The 16,194-nt window shown below is 40.1% G+C and overlaps 1 protein-coding gene and 1 long non-coding RNA gene across 5 annotated transcripts in view; one reads left to right on the forward strand and one right to left on the reverse strand.

Annotated features, from left to right (window-relative positions):
* The window catches only part of Nab1 (NGFI-A binding protein 1), a 45,715-nt gene extending 34,960 nt beyond the window's left edge, over nucleotides 1-10,755 (reverse strand). For all 3 annotated transcript variants that reach the window (XM_042688262.1, XM_042688263.1, XM_042688261.1), the window contains exon 1: nucleotides 10,489-10,755. The gene's annotated coding sequence lies outside the window, so the exon portion shown is untranslated. The remainder of the gene's footprint in view (nucleotides 1-10,488) is intronic.
* Nucleotides 10,756-11,080: 325 nt separating this feature from the next.
* On the forward strand, nucleotides 11,081-15,943 carry LOC122115046. Of its 2 annotated transcripts, XR_006148686.1 has the most exons (4): nucleotides 11,081-11,152; nucleotides 14,372-14,459; nucleotides 15,245-15,329; nucleotides 15,679-15,943. It is a non-coding gene; the product is annotated as an uncharacterized LOC122115046 (long non-coding RNA). The 2 variants fall into 2 exon arrangements; XR_006148685.1 differs by having other exon boundaries at nucleotides 15,245-15,943.
* The last annotated feature ends 251 nt before the right edge of the window (nucleotides 15,944-16,194 follow it).

Below are 16,194 nucleotides of genomic sequence, written 5' to 3' on the forward strand. Positions count from 1 at the left end.
TAATCAATGCACTCTTCAGATTAAAAGGACCTTGTATCCCTCAATGGATAAAATTACAGAAGGCCAGAAAAAATACACACATCAAAGAAAAGCAGAAACCTCATTCTCAGCTCAATACAGAGCAACAGTCAACTGGAACACAAAGCAAGCAGAACAACTCTCACATCCAATGCCACCAGATAGAGTGCTACACAAGAGCCTAACCTTGGTTACCCCAATCAAGGAGAATAGGTCTTCCTATCATTCTAAGACTAATTACTAGGAAGCTTTATCTCCTGTAATCTTGAAATCTTTGTGTCATCTGCAATCTGTTCTAACCAGACAGTGACAGCCTTAAAGTCTTATGGCATGGACTAGTATGATTATGGCCTGATGACTTTCTAAGAAACACACAAAAAAGATTTAACTTGTGTCCAGCAACTTCTGTCAACACTCAGGGAATCACCTCAGGTGCTTTTGAAAAAGTTTCCCAAGTCCCTGAGCTACATTCAGTAGGCTATCAGGACTGGCATATACAGCAAACTACACAAGACTTCCTATTATGATATACCCCAGGCAACACAAACCTGAACACAGACAACACAAACTTGTTCAACCACTCTAGAAAGCAGCATGGAGGTTCTTCAAAAGATTAAACACAGAGCTTCTCTATAGCCCAGTAATTCCACTCCTAAGCATTTACCCAATTGGTCACAAATCAAGGCACACTAAAGCTACCAGCACAACCATGTTCATCACAGCATTGTTTACCATAGTCAAGATATGGAGTCAACCCAGATATGGAGTCAAGATATGGATCAAGAAATATGGTAAATATACACAATGGAATTCTATGCTTCCATAAGAAAGAATGACATTGCACAATTCGTAAGGAAACAGAAAGATTTGACAAAAATTATATTAAGCGAAGTAAGCCAGACCCAAAGAAAGATTGCATGGTTTCCCTCATTTGTAGTAATTAGAATGTTTCTATAAATCTACAAGTAAACACATGGATGGTAAAAGTCAAAAAATTACCCTTGGACTGATAAATCAAACAAGACTGAGTGAGACCAAAGGAGGATATTTTTAGTAGAGGATCACAAGGGCATGTGATCATATGAAACGTTTATCAAAATGAACTCCAAGAAATGGAAACAGTGTTTGTTTGTTTTTTGTGGTGGTTTTGTGGGTTTTTTTTCACCTTTTGTCACTTTTTTATTTCTGTACTTTTTGTCTTGCATGTAAGTTTATCTGTTTTGGGGAGGGTAAAGGGAAGCACAGAAATGGTGAGATAAAAGGTGAACTAATTCAGCAATGATACTCACTAGATGATATGTTGAAATGAACTAGACAACTTGTGATAGAGGAGGGTGAGAGGTACAATGGAGAGAAGAGGTGACATTGTTCAAAAAGAAATGTACTTATTACCTGACCTATGTAACTGTAACCCCTCTGTACATTACCTTTACATTAAAAAAAAAATCCTACTTGGGATACTGTATACTCCAGCCAACACAAACTCTACAGGTTTATGATTACCTTCATGTTCATACCACCCCTTCTTCTGTCTTGTAAATTGCCTAAGTGAGTACCATCTTATTTCTATATCTCTGCCCCACTCACTATTGTCTCTGTTTTGTGGCACTGTGGATTAAATCAGGGCTTTGTGCCAGGAGATGCATGCTAACCAAGAACCCTATCAGAGAATCCCAATTTTAAGACTCTATAAGCTGCAGAATATAACACAAAGGCTTCCAGAGAGTGTCTGAGGTGAAAGATAAACTCTCTTACCACACCAAATGCACTCTTCACATGCTTCAACTAGCATATAAAAATGTTAAACATAAATATGCACATATAAATACACATACTCATTTTCATAAAAGGACTGTAATTTTGTAAAATCTGTGGAATAACCAACTCCCTATATTTACTCCCCATATTATGGAATACAGGAAACAGATTTTTTATCTTATGAACAATTAGGAAAAAAAGTATATGTGTGTGTGTGTGTGTAGACAACAGAAACTTAAGGTAAATTAAAATAGCTAAATTATAGCAATGATTTTACAAAGTAATAATTTTCAAGCCTTATCCATTCTCTATCCTATCTAGAAAATGAACCTCTCAAGTTTTTTAAGACAAAGCCCTCATAGTCTGGTAAATGGTTATGAATTAACAGGAATGTCAAGATTAAGTGTAAATTTTCAAAGTCAAGAAACATATGAAAGACAAGGCAACTATTCAGAGTCCCAGGAGGTTTTCTAAAGGCTTACACTGCTCAGATTTCTAAGATTCTGCATTAGTAAGATATTTTAGTTTCCTTCCAAATCCTGCTGTAATAATTTAAATACCCATCACCTCATACATTAACTTGATTTAATATAAAAGAAAAATTTTATGGGAGTTTTTGTTTTCACTAAATCTGTAACAATTGATGCTTCAACATGAAAGCCAGATATATACACTGGTACCTTACAGTATACTGTCTACTCTTCTGAAAACTATTGCTACCTAACTTTTCCAACATATACTAAGCACCATGCTGAGTCTGACCTTTTCATGAATTCCACAGTTCAGAAAAACCAGTTACTCATTCTTGTGTCCGAAAGATAACCTGAGGCATTGTTGCCCCTGTACAGCAAACATCTATTTACAATCACTTAAATGTTTGTCACTCTGATCAATCCAGAAGAGAAATTTAAAAAAAAAAAAAAAAAAGTCTGGGGCTGAGAAGGTGGCTCAGTGGGATAGTGCTTGCCTTGCATGCATGAGGCCCTGGGTTCCATTCCTCAGCACCACATAAGCAGAAAAAGCTGGAAGTGGCACTGTGACTCAAGTGGTAGAGCACTACCCTTGAGGTGAAGAGGTGAGGGACAGCGCCCAGGCCCACAGTTCAGGCCCCATGACCGACAAAAAACAAAAACAATTTGTTTTTTCCCTTCCCCTCCACAAATTATACCAACATCAAATACAGTGAAAGCATGGGTTATACCGTGGGGGAGGGACATACAAAGCAACATAGAAATCATCTTATAAATATGTTAGAAACAATTGCATGAAAGGAAAAAAAAAACAAAAAAACATTTGAATACTTATCTTGGGGTTCATTCCCCTAACATGAACTTATCTGACCTTTTCTGCTTGACTCAGACATATACTAGTTATTGTAAATAAGGGAAACCATGGGACCTATGTGGACCCATTGCAACAATGAAATGTACAAGTCCTTATGTTGAAAAACAAACTTTAAACTTTGGTGGGGGGTAGGGGGAGGATTGAGTGTAGGGAGGGGGGAAGTATGGGAAGGGATGGAAAGGGGAAACAAAGAAATGTACCCATTATCTTGCCCATGTAATTGTAACTCCTCTGTACGGTATTCTCACAATAAAAAATAAATAAAATTAAAAAAAAATAAAAACAAAAAAAAAATAAAAAAACTCCACTTGTTCTTTTTCACTACTTTAAATAATGATTAATCCTAAAACCTTAAACAAGATATCTTATTCTAACTCCTTATAAGGATAACATAAATCATCTTACAGATTCAACCTATCCTGAAATAAGATTCTACGTGACCTGAGCTGCTTGTTAGGGAAACAAGGTTTTTCTGACATTCTCCAAGCTAGGATATAAAGATTTAAAGTATAAGAGAGGCCTTTCATGGTCTCTAGGTAAAAGAAGACTCATTCCTCCAAACTGGCCTTGATCCTACCTGCTTTCACCTCCCATCACTCTATCATAAATCTCCAGTTACACTGAGTTATCTATTATCTACCACCAGGGCCTTTCTCTATCAGTCTCTCTATGGTATATCATTACTCTTTGAAACAAATATTCTTCATCTGATTTTGTAATGTCATATTATTTGTGGGGGGTTTTTCCCTACCTTCTTACTATATTCTTATTGCAAAAGGTCTCTAAGGTTTCTGTTTGCTTTCTCAGTGTGGGGCAGGTATAGGGGGTGGAAAGCAAAGTATCTCATTTTGTTGACCAACCAGTCTTTTTTTTTTTTTTTTTTTTGGGGGTCTGGTCGTGGGGCCTGAACTCTGGGCCTGGGCGCTGTCCCTCAGCTATTCAGCTCAAGGCTAGCGCTCTACCACTTGAGCCACAGCGCCACTTCTGGCTTTTTTCTTTTTGCTTATGTGGTGCTGAGGAATTGAACCCAGGGCCTCAGGCATGCAAGGCAAGCGCTTTAACCACTGAGCCACCTTCTCAGCCCCCTGACCAACCAGTCTTATCTCAAGTGATCCTCTAGTTTTAAGTCTCCCTAGTGCTAGGATAACAGGCATGGGCCACTATATTCAGCTTTTAAGATTTCTTACTAACTTTATTTTCTACTGTCTGTCCATATTATCGCTTGATTATATCTTCCACTCTGAAGCTTCAATTGTCTTAGTTTGGACTAACAAAACCATTCATCATCGAGGAGCTATGGAGTTTCTGCATAGTGTTCCCAAATCCAAATGCACACCAAGCTCTAGTGATTACTGCGAGGAAAAGATGTCAGGTGTCTAAGATGCACTGTATACATAAACTACTTTAAAATGACAAAAAAAATCACATATCCTAAAAAATAGTGAAGGAGGAGTGAGATGGGAGGGGTGGGTGACAATGTTCAAAGGGGTGACACTGATCAAGATGCACTGTATTCATAAACTGCTTTGTGGAATGGCAACTCTTTTGTACAACTACTTAAAGATAACTTTAAAAATTTAAATTAAAAAATGTAAAGCATTTCTATTGTTTAAAAAGAAATATAAACTAATTTTAAAACTGCAATTGAATTTGTTGTTTTGAGAATATTATGATTCTCAATGAATAGTGTTAAAAGTAAAGTTAGGATTATTTTTGTAGGTTTTTTTTTTTTTTAATTCAAAAAAGTATCCTCATACCTGAAAGTTTAAGAACTATCCATCTGAATTGCTCTCAACTACAATTTAACATTCTACTTGAGGAGTGTCAGGAATTCAAGTCTGGCATGTCTAAAAGAAAATGTATTATCGCATTTCTTCTCATCTTCCAGATTCCCAAATCTACTCTTTGGGACCCCTTGGTCCTTTTAGTTTCAGTGCTCCATTTCTGCTTCCTAGATTAAGAAAATTCTAGATCCTATCTTTGTTTTCTCCTCTTCTTGTCTCAGATCTACATATCCTCAGGCCACACATTCAATCTGATCTAGCTCAAATGTACCTAATTCTGGTTTTCCTTGCTTCCTGGCAAATGGAAAACCACTTTCAACGTATCCCGTATTTCAATGCCAATTTTACCTTCCTAAATGATAGGTATAGCTTTTCAATTTTCTGTGCAAATATTCCCATAGCTTAAGAAAAGGCAACCCAAGGTTCTCAAATAGACATCCCAGACTAAGCATACCTTTCAAACATTCTCTCTGGCCCATTATTGCCAAACAAACCCACTGGGCATTCCTCAAAATGTGCCTTCCACTTTGCTGTCCTGTGCTAGACATCCTCCCTCCCAACTTCCACAAGCCTTTACCTAAGGCCTTTTGCCCACCCCCTCAACTACAGATGTTCTCTCCCTTCTTTGAACCCTGTAATTCTTTCCTTCCCTTCACTGTCCATTTTTTTCCATCTCCCCCTGCCTTATTCAAATATGCAAGCATGAGCTAATCTATGGACACTGAGAGGAGATGGTCTTTCATGAAGACTTACTTAAGGGGAAGGAGATAAACAGACACTTGAGCACTGTGGTAAATGCTAAGTAAGCAATTACACATAAAGAGCCACAGAATAAACATGACTTAACCTCGCTCTGCAGAACAAGTTAGTAGTAGGTATTAAGCACCTTAAAAATAGAAAATAGGTCTCGTTAATCTTTTATTCTTCTTTATTCCTAACAAAGTGTTCTATGTAGAATATCATCTCTATAAAGATTGCTGTTTAATGAAACTTAATTGCTTCAGAATCTGATCAGAAGCCTCTTTTCAGATTTAGAAAGGGACACCTTCTGAATAAATTGGTGACCCAATGGAATAGCCAGAACAGCCTGTTACAGCTTGTTGCTCTATCTCCAGTCCTTTTCAGTTCCTTATTCTCAGTGTGTCCATAGAGTAGCTCAGAATATGACTATTTTTCCAAGACACTAAAGGATATGCTCCTGCAAGTAAATATATGTATTATATGCATACAATATACATAAATACAACCTTATTTATATATAGGTTATTATATAACCAAATATAACATAGTTGGAATTATAACATGGTTGGTGTGAGTTCAACCATGAGAGCAACATTTTTAAAAATTCAAGTTCAACAAGAGGAACTCTCGGTCCTTCTTTTTTCTTATTCATTCCTAAATCAGGTGCTGCACTGTCGTCTACAAGTAATATCAACCTCAACATTACATTCAAATGGATTCATAATCTCTATTTTTAGACAGCTCCCCTCCATATGTTGTTACATATAACATACACATTTACTGTGTAATATGTATGTATGTATGCACACATATACCTACGCGTATGTATGGACATATATGTACATGCATGTGTGTGTGTTTAATATGTACAGACCAACATAGACATATTTATGAAGTCTACGCATTCCAAGGAAGAGAATGGAGAAAAACCAAAAGCGAAATCCCAATAAGGTCTGACTTATTTGTGTACAGGATAGATTCCTTCCTCCCTGCATAACCTGAAATTTTTACTTTAAAAATATCCAAGCTAAGAGAAACCCCTTGCAGACTTACTATATATATATATATATATTTATATAAAAAAGCTTGGTTAAAACTTCTGAGTCATTTACAAGATTAAGATGAATTAGTTCCACTAGATTGTTTTTCTCAACATCTAGATGAGATATGCTATATACTAGAAGGGAATAAAAGGCTCAAATGGGAAATGGGGACAAAAGGAAACTGTAAGTCTACAGACAAAAAACTACATTTAAAGCCTGTATGTGTAGGATAGTGTAGCTTGAAAGAAACCTGTTAGAAGGATTAAATGGTTGTACTTAAAGTTGAAACTGAAAAGATTTATTAAAAAATTTTTTGGCTTAGGGAAGGATGAGCTTCTAGGAAATGAATTATTTTTAAATTTCCCACTTGTTCCATTACTAAGTTTAACGGAATAACTCATACTATTGTACAAGTTATTGAACATGTCACATCAGAAGGAAATTTGCATTTAATATAATAATTACTATTCTACTACTACTCAAAAAGTGATTAAGTATAGTTCAGTTATATTTCATGAGTTACTTAAGATTACAGGGTTGACCTAGATATTAATTCTCGTGTGTTTCAAGTTCCAAAAGAGGTACGTTTAGTAAGAAGCATGTGGTGATACTTTTTTTTTTCTTTTTTTGCGCTGGAGATTGAATCCAGGGGCCTAACGCAAATAAAATACATACTATTGAGCTACATCTCTGGCCCCATAGATGTTAAGTCAAAAACATTTCAGGTCTTATTACCCTCATAGCTATGAATTTAAACATATAGCTTCTAATAAATTAATAGTAATTTGAGAAACTTAAACTGTTCTCCCCTATTTATTCTTCTCTGAATTCTGAATATAGCTGGAAAAAATGTAGAGACCCTCTTAAAATTTATTCAAAGTGTTCAGTGGAAAAGTACTCATGTAAAGAATTCAATATTTAGAAAAAGGTAAATCAGATCCACTGGCTATTAAACAACTATGCATTAATTTAATACCAATATGCACAAACTAGCATTTCATATAATGGCTAGAAATTGTTCAAACATTCAAAAGTCAAGTCATTCAACAATCATTAAGAGCACTTAGCACAATGTATAAATTTTATCTTTTCAAAAGTTTCTTTGTAAGAATTAACATCCCATGAAAATTAATGTGCAGACCCCTGAATACAATGTATTGGGAAATGACAAACTATTTGAAAACTTAATGTTATGTTTTAGCTGTGAGAATTCTCACAAGAAGAGGATTAATGCTCACCACCTCACACAGACACACACACACCAACTTTTAGAATTTCCCACTTGTTCCATTATTAAGTTTAGGGGAAAAATTCATACTATTGTACAAGTTATTGAACATGTCACATTAGAAATGAAATTTTCATTTAATAACCAACCGTACTACTCTTCCTTCTACTATTCAAAGCATTAAATTAGCAGCTCAGGTAAAAATAAATCCAAAGGAGGGAGAAACCATGTAAGATGCTCAGACATGGTTTAATCAATTCCACAATAAAACTGCATAGACAAGGTAGGTAACACATTAGCATCGTCTGAAACTGTCAAATGATCACTTCCATGAAAACAACACAAACATATAGTGGTTCTGGGATATCCAAAATGGAGTTTCATACACAAAGGTAAATTTTAGACTTTTTCATTTCTAAAAGTGCACACAAATGGCAACAACAAATAACAAAAAATGACAATGACAATACAGGCTTATGACTGGCACATCACCATGGAATAGACGAGCCCTAAGTTTTAGGACAATTTTAACCCAAGTATAAGGTTATAGAAATAAAAATCTGACATACTGTGCTTCCATCCAACCCTCATTTATATATATATATATTTTTTTCAAGGCTTCCACAGTGCGAATCCCCAAAGCCTTCAATGATAAATCAATATTTTCAAAGGATTAAAAGAATAACAAGAATTAAAATATATTTTTTCTTATAAGGCAATGGATGTTAATTACTAGTCATAAAAAATGTTTTAGTTTGGCTAACATTATGTAAGTGTGTTAATTTTGATATGAGAAAATATTAGCCATATAAACTTGTAGGACATGTAAATTCACTAAATTTCTCTCCAGCATCTATACTATTCCTAAGGACTTTGACATCTAAATTACACCCATTTAAGCAGATGAAATGAAAATCTACACTGCCTACTGTTACAAAGATACATTTACATATAACAGGAGATCACCCGAGCCAGAAAATTTCTTTTCCAATGTGATGACACATTATCTTTAGTGGAAAAGTTTTAAAAAAATTATGTATCTTCCAATGATTTCTTGAAATTGCTGTTATTGAAGACCATCATGTTCCAATATCTAAATCCAAAACAGAAATAAGGAAGACTGACCTGACAGGCAAATTCAAATTCTCAACAGTATCTTTACTAGCAGTTAATACTTAGGACAAAATCCAATAAAAGAACAGTAGTACATGTCTTGAATATATAAATGAGGAGGAAAAGAAAGGACACTTCTGAATCTGAGAGGCAAGGGCAGTTCAACTGGATCAGAAGCAGCGATTTCAGGTCTTCAGAAAGACATCCTCCACCCAGAACACAAATGCAAATCCTAGGGTATCCTATCTTCCCCAATATTCTTGAGACCCGCACATAACATACGAACATCACAACTGTTTATGTCATAAATGGGGAAAAAAAAAACAGCCTCAAAAATGAAAACCTAAGAAGGTAATTCAATGAGTGTACACTTTTCTAACAAAACAGCTAAGCAATTCGTATGTGACTAATCTATTTTACATTCGGTTCCTCTGCTCCTATGCAATCTAATATTGCCTATTAAGACTGCCAAAATATTTTTTAAACAAGATCTGAGAATTTCCCCCTCAGCTTCTGATCTTTGTACTCCTTTAGAGTTGGCACACACGTCACTGTCACTGGCAAACCAACTGGTAGTGACAAGTTACTACAAACTGGCTCTTTGGGATGAAATGGTAAATTAAACGGTCACCCTCAAAATTTTCCAAGCGGCCAGTATCTTTCAGGGAACAAAGGATCAGCATATGCAAACCTATGATCCTTCCTGCTGGAAAACTTGCTCTGCAGAATCTCCCCACATAATCCAACTCTACTCGGCTTCTCCCCAAGATTCTGCAACATTGAGGCTTACTTAAGCGGCACACGTCTCCTATCTCGTGCACCTCGAGATGGCAGATGGCAAATATCTGGTAGTCTCTCAACCTTTCTCCCCGACAAGAGTCCCCCCTCGGCATCCCAGGCTTCACGATCCCACATGCTGTCTGCCCACTGGACCTTAAAGGCAACAATGAGAGACTCGGGCTTCCCGGCACCTCGGTGCCAAGTTTCTGAAAGCCGCTTCCAAGCAAAACTCTTCTTCCACTTTGAGGAAGCAAAAACTAGGTTCGGAAGGGAGGAGGACGCTAAGGCAGAAAATTCAGACGTGCAGATCGCACTTTTTTGAAGTAAACAAACGGAATCTGCAACCTCCCCCCGCCCCACCCCCAGCCCGGCGAAGGTGGCTTTAAAGCCGCGGGGCCGCCCCGCGCCCCGGCCCGCACACCACCTCCTGGCCCCCGAGGGCGCCCGCCACGACCCCGGCCCGTTAGGAGAGTGGACGCGGCGGCCGCCCCGCTCCCCCCGGAGCCCGGCCGCGTCCCCGCCCCGCCACACCGCTCCCCGCGGAGTCGCCCACTCCAGCCCCAGGCCGCCCTCTCCTTCCGGCAGCGGCCGCGTGGGGCCCGCTCCCGCCTGCCCGGTCGCCGCCCCCGGGGGCCCGCGCGGCCCGGGGGCCGCGGCCGTCGGAGCCTGGGGTACGTACTCGGCCGGCGGCTGCAGCGGTCTGGGCGCGCGCTCCCCGAGGACTGCTCAGCCCCAACTCCGAAGTGGCGGCCCCCAGCTCTCCCTCCTCAGGCGGCTGCGGCGGCCGGGACGCCCCCGCTCCCATCGAGGGGGGGAGGGAACGCGGTGGGCGCGCTCTCCCGGTCCTCCCCCCACGCTCCTCCAACACCACCCGAGGCTGGGGCCCGCCCGCCCCGACGGCGCTCGCGCGGGGCCGAGGCGGTGACGGCTGCAGCTGCTCGCAGGCTCGGGCGCGCGGGCGGCGGCGGCGGCGGCACCTCCCCCGCCGCGTCCGCCCTCCGCGCGGGCCTCACCCCGCCCCCGGCGCGCGCGCAGCCCCGCCGCCTCCCCCGCCGTCCGCCTCCGCCTCCCCACCCCACCCCCCCGCGCTGTCACGCTGGGAGATTCCGCGCTTGCTACAGTCGCCGCGCCGGCTCCCGCCCCCGTGCGGCCGAGTGACGCAACCCCGGCGTGGGCCGCCGCGGGCGGGGGCGCGGGCGGGGGCGCAGCCGCCGAGGCTCGGCTTCCCCTCCACCCCCTCCCTCCCTTCCTCCCTCCCTCCCTCCGTCCCCGGAATCCGGAGCGCGGCCCATTCACACGGCAGCTGGGAGGAACCAAGTGGGCGCCCGGAGGGGGCGGCTCCCGTGAGTCGGGGGGGGGGGGCGGGGGCCGGGGCGGAGGCGAGGAGGCGCGGGCGCCGCCGGGGCCTGCTTCCCCGCCGGGGAGGGCGCTGGGCAGGCTGCTACGATCCGTGTGTGAGTGTGCGCGATATCCCCAATACAGTATTTCAAAGAACAGCCCCCGCCGAGCCCACGCAGCCGCGTGGGGGTGGGGGGGCGGAGTCAGCCCACCCGCGCCGGGCAGGGCCGCCGGTGGGCAGCCAGGTGGGCCAGGTGCTGCGGGCCTGGCGTCCGGCGGGAAGTTGCTGCCCGCGCGCGGAGGAGGGGCGGCAGGTGCGCGGCGCGGGAAGAACTCGCCCCCCCCCCAGTCCCTCGCCCCTCCACCGCCTCGGCTTTGGCGGAGGAGGGCGGGGAGGACGAAGGGAGGAAACCACCAAACCTGAGGTGCAACTCTCAGGCCTGACGAACCTCTCGTTTCGTCGGGTCATTTAATTCCAGACCTTTTCGCCTTCTCAGAAGTCTGCCTGTAATTTTACTAGTGAATGCTTTCTATTTCACCAGGTGTACACAAACGGTGCTGGTACTCACTGCCTTGGTGTATGCCAAAGTAAGAGTTCCCAAGGCACAATTTAGAGTCTTGTTTTCCAGCTGGGTTTGCATTAACTTTTCTATCCAGAGAAAGTATCAAAACACCTCCAGAAATGTTCTTAAGCTATTGCCAGAAATCTTGAGGAAAAAGTCTTAAAAATCTGTTTTTCTTTCTTTTTTTTTTTTTTTGATAATTAAGAAAAAGGGCATTCCAAGTTTAATGTTGGGTTCCTAAAGCATTGAGGACATTAATACAGAACTACTGCAATACAGGTAGAATCCTGTTTCAACATACATAATAAAATCTAGTTTTATATAGGAGGCAGTTCCCACATTCTGGCTGGCCTCCCAGAGTGTGCCTACTTTGCTGATGGGGTTACATTACAAGGCATTCTTTGAGATGAGAAATTCTGCAAACCACATCTTTATGTTGCAGCTAGGGACGAGATGATGATTTTGAAAGAAAAAGACATCATTAAAGCACTGGGCCTTTCTCCCCACTTCCCCTTCTTTTTTGCAAAAGCCAGCAGGAATGAGTAATGTCACAATGGAAAATGTCTTTAGCATTAAGGTTGCATCTTTTTTTTTTTTTTTTTGGGTCCGGTCATGGGGCCTGAACTCTGGGCCTGGGCGCTGTCCCTCAGCTCTTCAGCTCAAGGCTAGCGCTCTACCACTTGAGCCACAGCACCACTTCCGGCTTTTTTCTTTTTGCTTATATGGTGCTGAGGAATCCAACCCAGGGCCTCTGGCATGCAAGGCATGCGCTCTACCACTGAGCCACCTTCCCAGCCCTTAAGGTTGCATCTTTTAAGTGTTAGTGACAAGGTCTGTTTGTTGTAGTTATGGTGATACTTCCAATAAGTGAGTATGTTTACTTCCTGAAACTATTCTTTTAATAAAAGAAACTTCTGCTGGAATTTTCTCTAACGTTTCTAATTGTCAAGGTTTTTGCAGCTCTAAAACCTGTTCTGCTAAAGAGAAAGCAAATTTAAATTATTACAGTTCAATAAAGTCTTGAAGCAATTTGTCGGTTGATTGGGAAAGACAGAGGTTAAATGAACCTTCAAGCAAAGAGATCTGCAAACTTCTCTTTTTTTCATCCAGATGATTTGCAAGCACTACTGTGAACAACTAGGGAATAAAGAACTTTCATAATGATGTTCAATCGATGATTCATGAATTAGGCAATGAGTGGTATTACCTGCACTGTTGAGCCGTCCCCTGCAATTGTTTCCAGAGTTAGAATTGATATTACAAGCTTTCCCTAAGCTTGTAGACAATGCCTCTGAATGTGATGCTGAAAAAGGAAATGTGTCAAGGTAGAAACTCTCCTCCGACTTTAACTGGTTGTTTCTTTCTACAGTTAAACACTGAGATCTTTCCTTGTTTGTTTTCTGGGAACATTTAGATAGTGTATTCTTCCCACATTAAGAATGGCATTTGGGGCCCACTTTGCTTTGCTTAAATGCCCTATGGTGCTGGGGGAGGTGGTGGGAGGAAAAAAATGAAAGAAAAATAACATTTTAAGCTTTTAGGCTACCAATTAGGCTACCAATCACTGTGTGACAACACTGTAGTCAATATGACTGCTCCCCAAGAAGGACGTATTTACCTATATACAACTCAGAGGATCCAGCACTGAGTCTTCGTTTTACACCTGATCACTTTTGCTACCCATGCCATCAGTAAACACCACCTCCTCCCCTTCAAAACACACATACACACTCTACTTCTCGCACTCACAGGTCCTGGTGATTTGTTACAGGAAGTATTAGAGATGCACATTACATCCTGTAAGCTACCAAAGTGACTGATTCTTCTCTGAAGGTCCTCTGGAGTAAACCAATTTCAGGATTTTAGAATGTTCTTGGAGGCAATCCCAGACAGGTGTAAGAGAACATGGGAACAAAAATAGTTCTTACTCAGACCATTTGGATATCTCTTGTTAAACATGCATATAGTCGTTTTGATTTCTTCTGGTGCAGTTTTACTATAAATACCTATATATCTAAGTTATTCGTTTATTTAGTGTATCTTGCTGAGCACAATTCAATTAGGTACCAGGTTTAAGGTTGGATTTGGGGAACACAAAGACAAGTATAAGTCATGATTCCCTTATCTCAGGGCTTTTCTATAAAATTGAAAATAACAATGAAAGGAAGGCTAAGAGACAAAGAAAAATATTATTTGTTGTTTCTTTTATTATGTTTTCATACACACTCAGATGAATATATACACTGCTATCAAGGAATAAGATGATGGCATTCTTGTCATAACATCCCTTTGAATCCAAATCACAATAAAATAATTTTCCTATAAATGGATTCCTTATATCATGAGCAATATATCAATGATATCCAAAAGGCTACTGGAATGTAATTTCTAAGCTGGGTGATGTTTTTGTCTATGTGATCTTTTGTTCACTGCTTCAGTACCTAAAATAGGGGCTGGCCCTAGTCAAATATTTTTGGTGAATAATTAAATGAAATGGAAAATATGAATTGAATAGCCAATGGAATGTTTGTATGTTATAGATGTTCTTAGTATGAATTACGTTTCCTAATAAAAGTATCTAAGATTTGTGCTGCCTACTTCTGATTAAATAGATAATAAAAATATTTTTTTCTTTTTCTTTCTTTTTTTTTCTTTTTCCAGGGCTGAGGACCCAACCCAGAGCCTTGCGCTCGCCAGGTGGGCGCCCTTCCGCTGAGCTAAACCCAGCCCCTCCAATAAAATATTGAGAGTAAGAATGTTTTAAATTAGCATGGAAATCACAAAGTAATTTTAGCAATTTCTAAAGTAATTCATGTTAAATTTTCAAACACAAATTTATTTTTTAATTAATTAAAAAGTTAATAGATACACCAAGTTCTGAATGTTATCACCACTTGAAAGTGGCCTAAGGAATATATCATATTCTGTTTCTCTTTGGTTAGTAATTTGTGCATATTCTTGAAGCATCACTTGCAAATATCCTAGGCTTAATCTCCTGTCTGCAAAGGAAGGAGAATAGGGATCTAATAGCAGCTTAAATATCATTTGTTCAGTTTCAAACTTTGAAAACACTTAAAAAAAGTTGAAAACTCCAGGTACCAGTAGCTCATATCTGTAATCCTGGCTATTCAGTAGGCTGAGGTCCAGAAGTATTGTGATTCGGAACCAGCCAGAAAACTCCAAAAATATTTCCAAAATAGCTAGCATAAGCCAAGTTGAAGGTAGAACTCAGGTAGTAGAGCACAAGCCTGCAAACTCAAGGCCTTGAGTTCTGATTTGATTTAGGTTCATAGTGAAATCCTGTGGGGAGGAAAGGAAGGGGAGGAGCCGAGAGAAGAGAAGAGAAAAGAAAAAAAATGATTAGTACATTTAGCACATCTTTAAAACAAGACGGATAGATAATAAATGAAAATAGTTCTTCCCTTTATTTTTTAATAGCCCTCTAAAAACATAGGAAACATGCTGAGCTATTTTCAGTTGTGAATAGATGGTAGCATTAAATAGCTATTCCCTTTTCAGTTATTCCCTTTTCAGTTCTCTTTCAGTCCTAAAAGAAGAAGAAATCTGCATGCCCTCTAATCCGCCTAACACTTGCTGAATTCTGATTGCTTTGTGGATGGTGAGTTTTGTTTGTTTTATGAAGAGAGATCCACTCAGAAATCTCAGCAGGACTCAGTATGTAGCTACAATTTAATAGAACTGCTTTCCTGAATTTACTTTTATGGCTATCTTCTATCAAGGCAAATGAGAATCATTCTCCATTTGGAATAATTATATCCAAGTATTTTCTTAAACAGACTTGAGTAAATCACAAAAGAATATTGCTAAGGTGGAAATACAAATTAGGATAATCACTGTAAAAATTCTTCAAAAATTTAAAAATAGAGCAACCCCACTACTAGCTATGTATTCAGAGGAAATGAAATCAGTATGTTAAAGAGATACTTGCACTTTTATGTTTTCAACAGCCAGGATATAGAATCAACTCCAGTGTCTCACAAGTATGTGAATGGATAAAGAAAATGTGGCATATGTACACAATAAAATATTTTAACAGGCTGGGATGGTTGGAAGGAGTATGTGGAGAGATGGTAGAGTAAGTCTGTAGTGTCTGTGCCGAAATATTTTTGAAAATTCTACAAGAAGACTTACAAAGTGATATGCAACGTAAGTCAACTGTATTTGGTCATTCCCCAACGTATGTATATTATACTTTAAAATGTATTGTGCATGCTAAATATATTGTGTCTTTTAAAAATTAAAAAAATAAAAATTATAAAAAGTAGTAAGCATACCTAACAATCGTGAGGTAGTGGGTTCAAAGCATCAATTCATACCCCACTACTACTCTCTCCTCCCCCCCAAATATAAAAGCATTATGCAAGAAAATAATAACTAACATTTATTGAGGAAACAATATATACTGTAGAGCTTTAAAAGTATTAATTCACATTGTTCTTGCTGTAGCATTATGAAATATATAT

Source organism: Dipodomys spectabilis, unplaced genomic scaffold (genome assembly GCF_019054845.1).
Source record: "Dipodomys spectabilis isolate Male_0828 unplaced genomic scaffold, ASM1905484v1 ptg000115l, whole genome shotgun sequence".
NCBI classification, from domain to species: Eukaryota; Metazoa; Chordata; class Mammalia; order Rodentia; family Heteromyidae; genus Dipodomys; species Dipodomys spectabilis.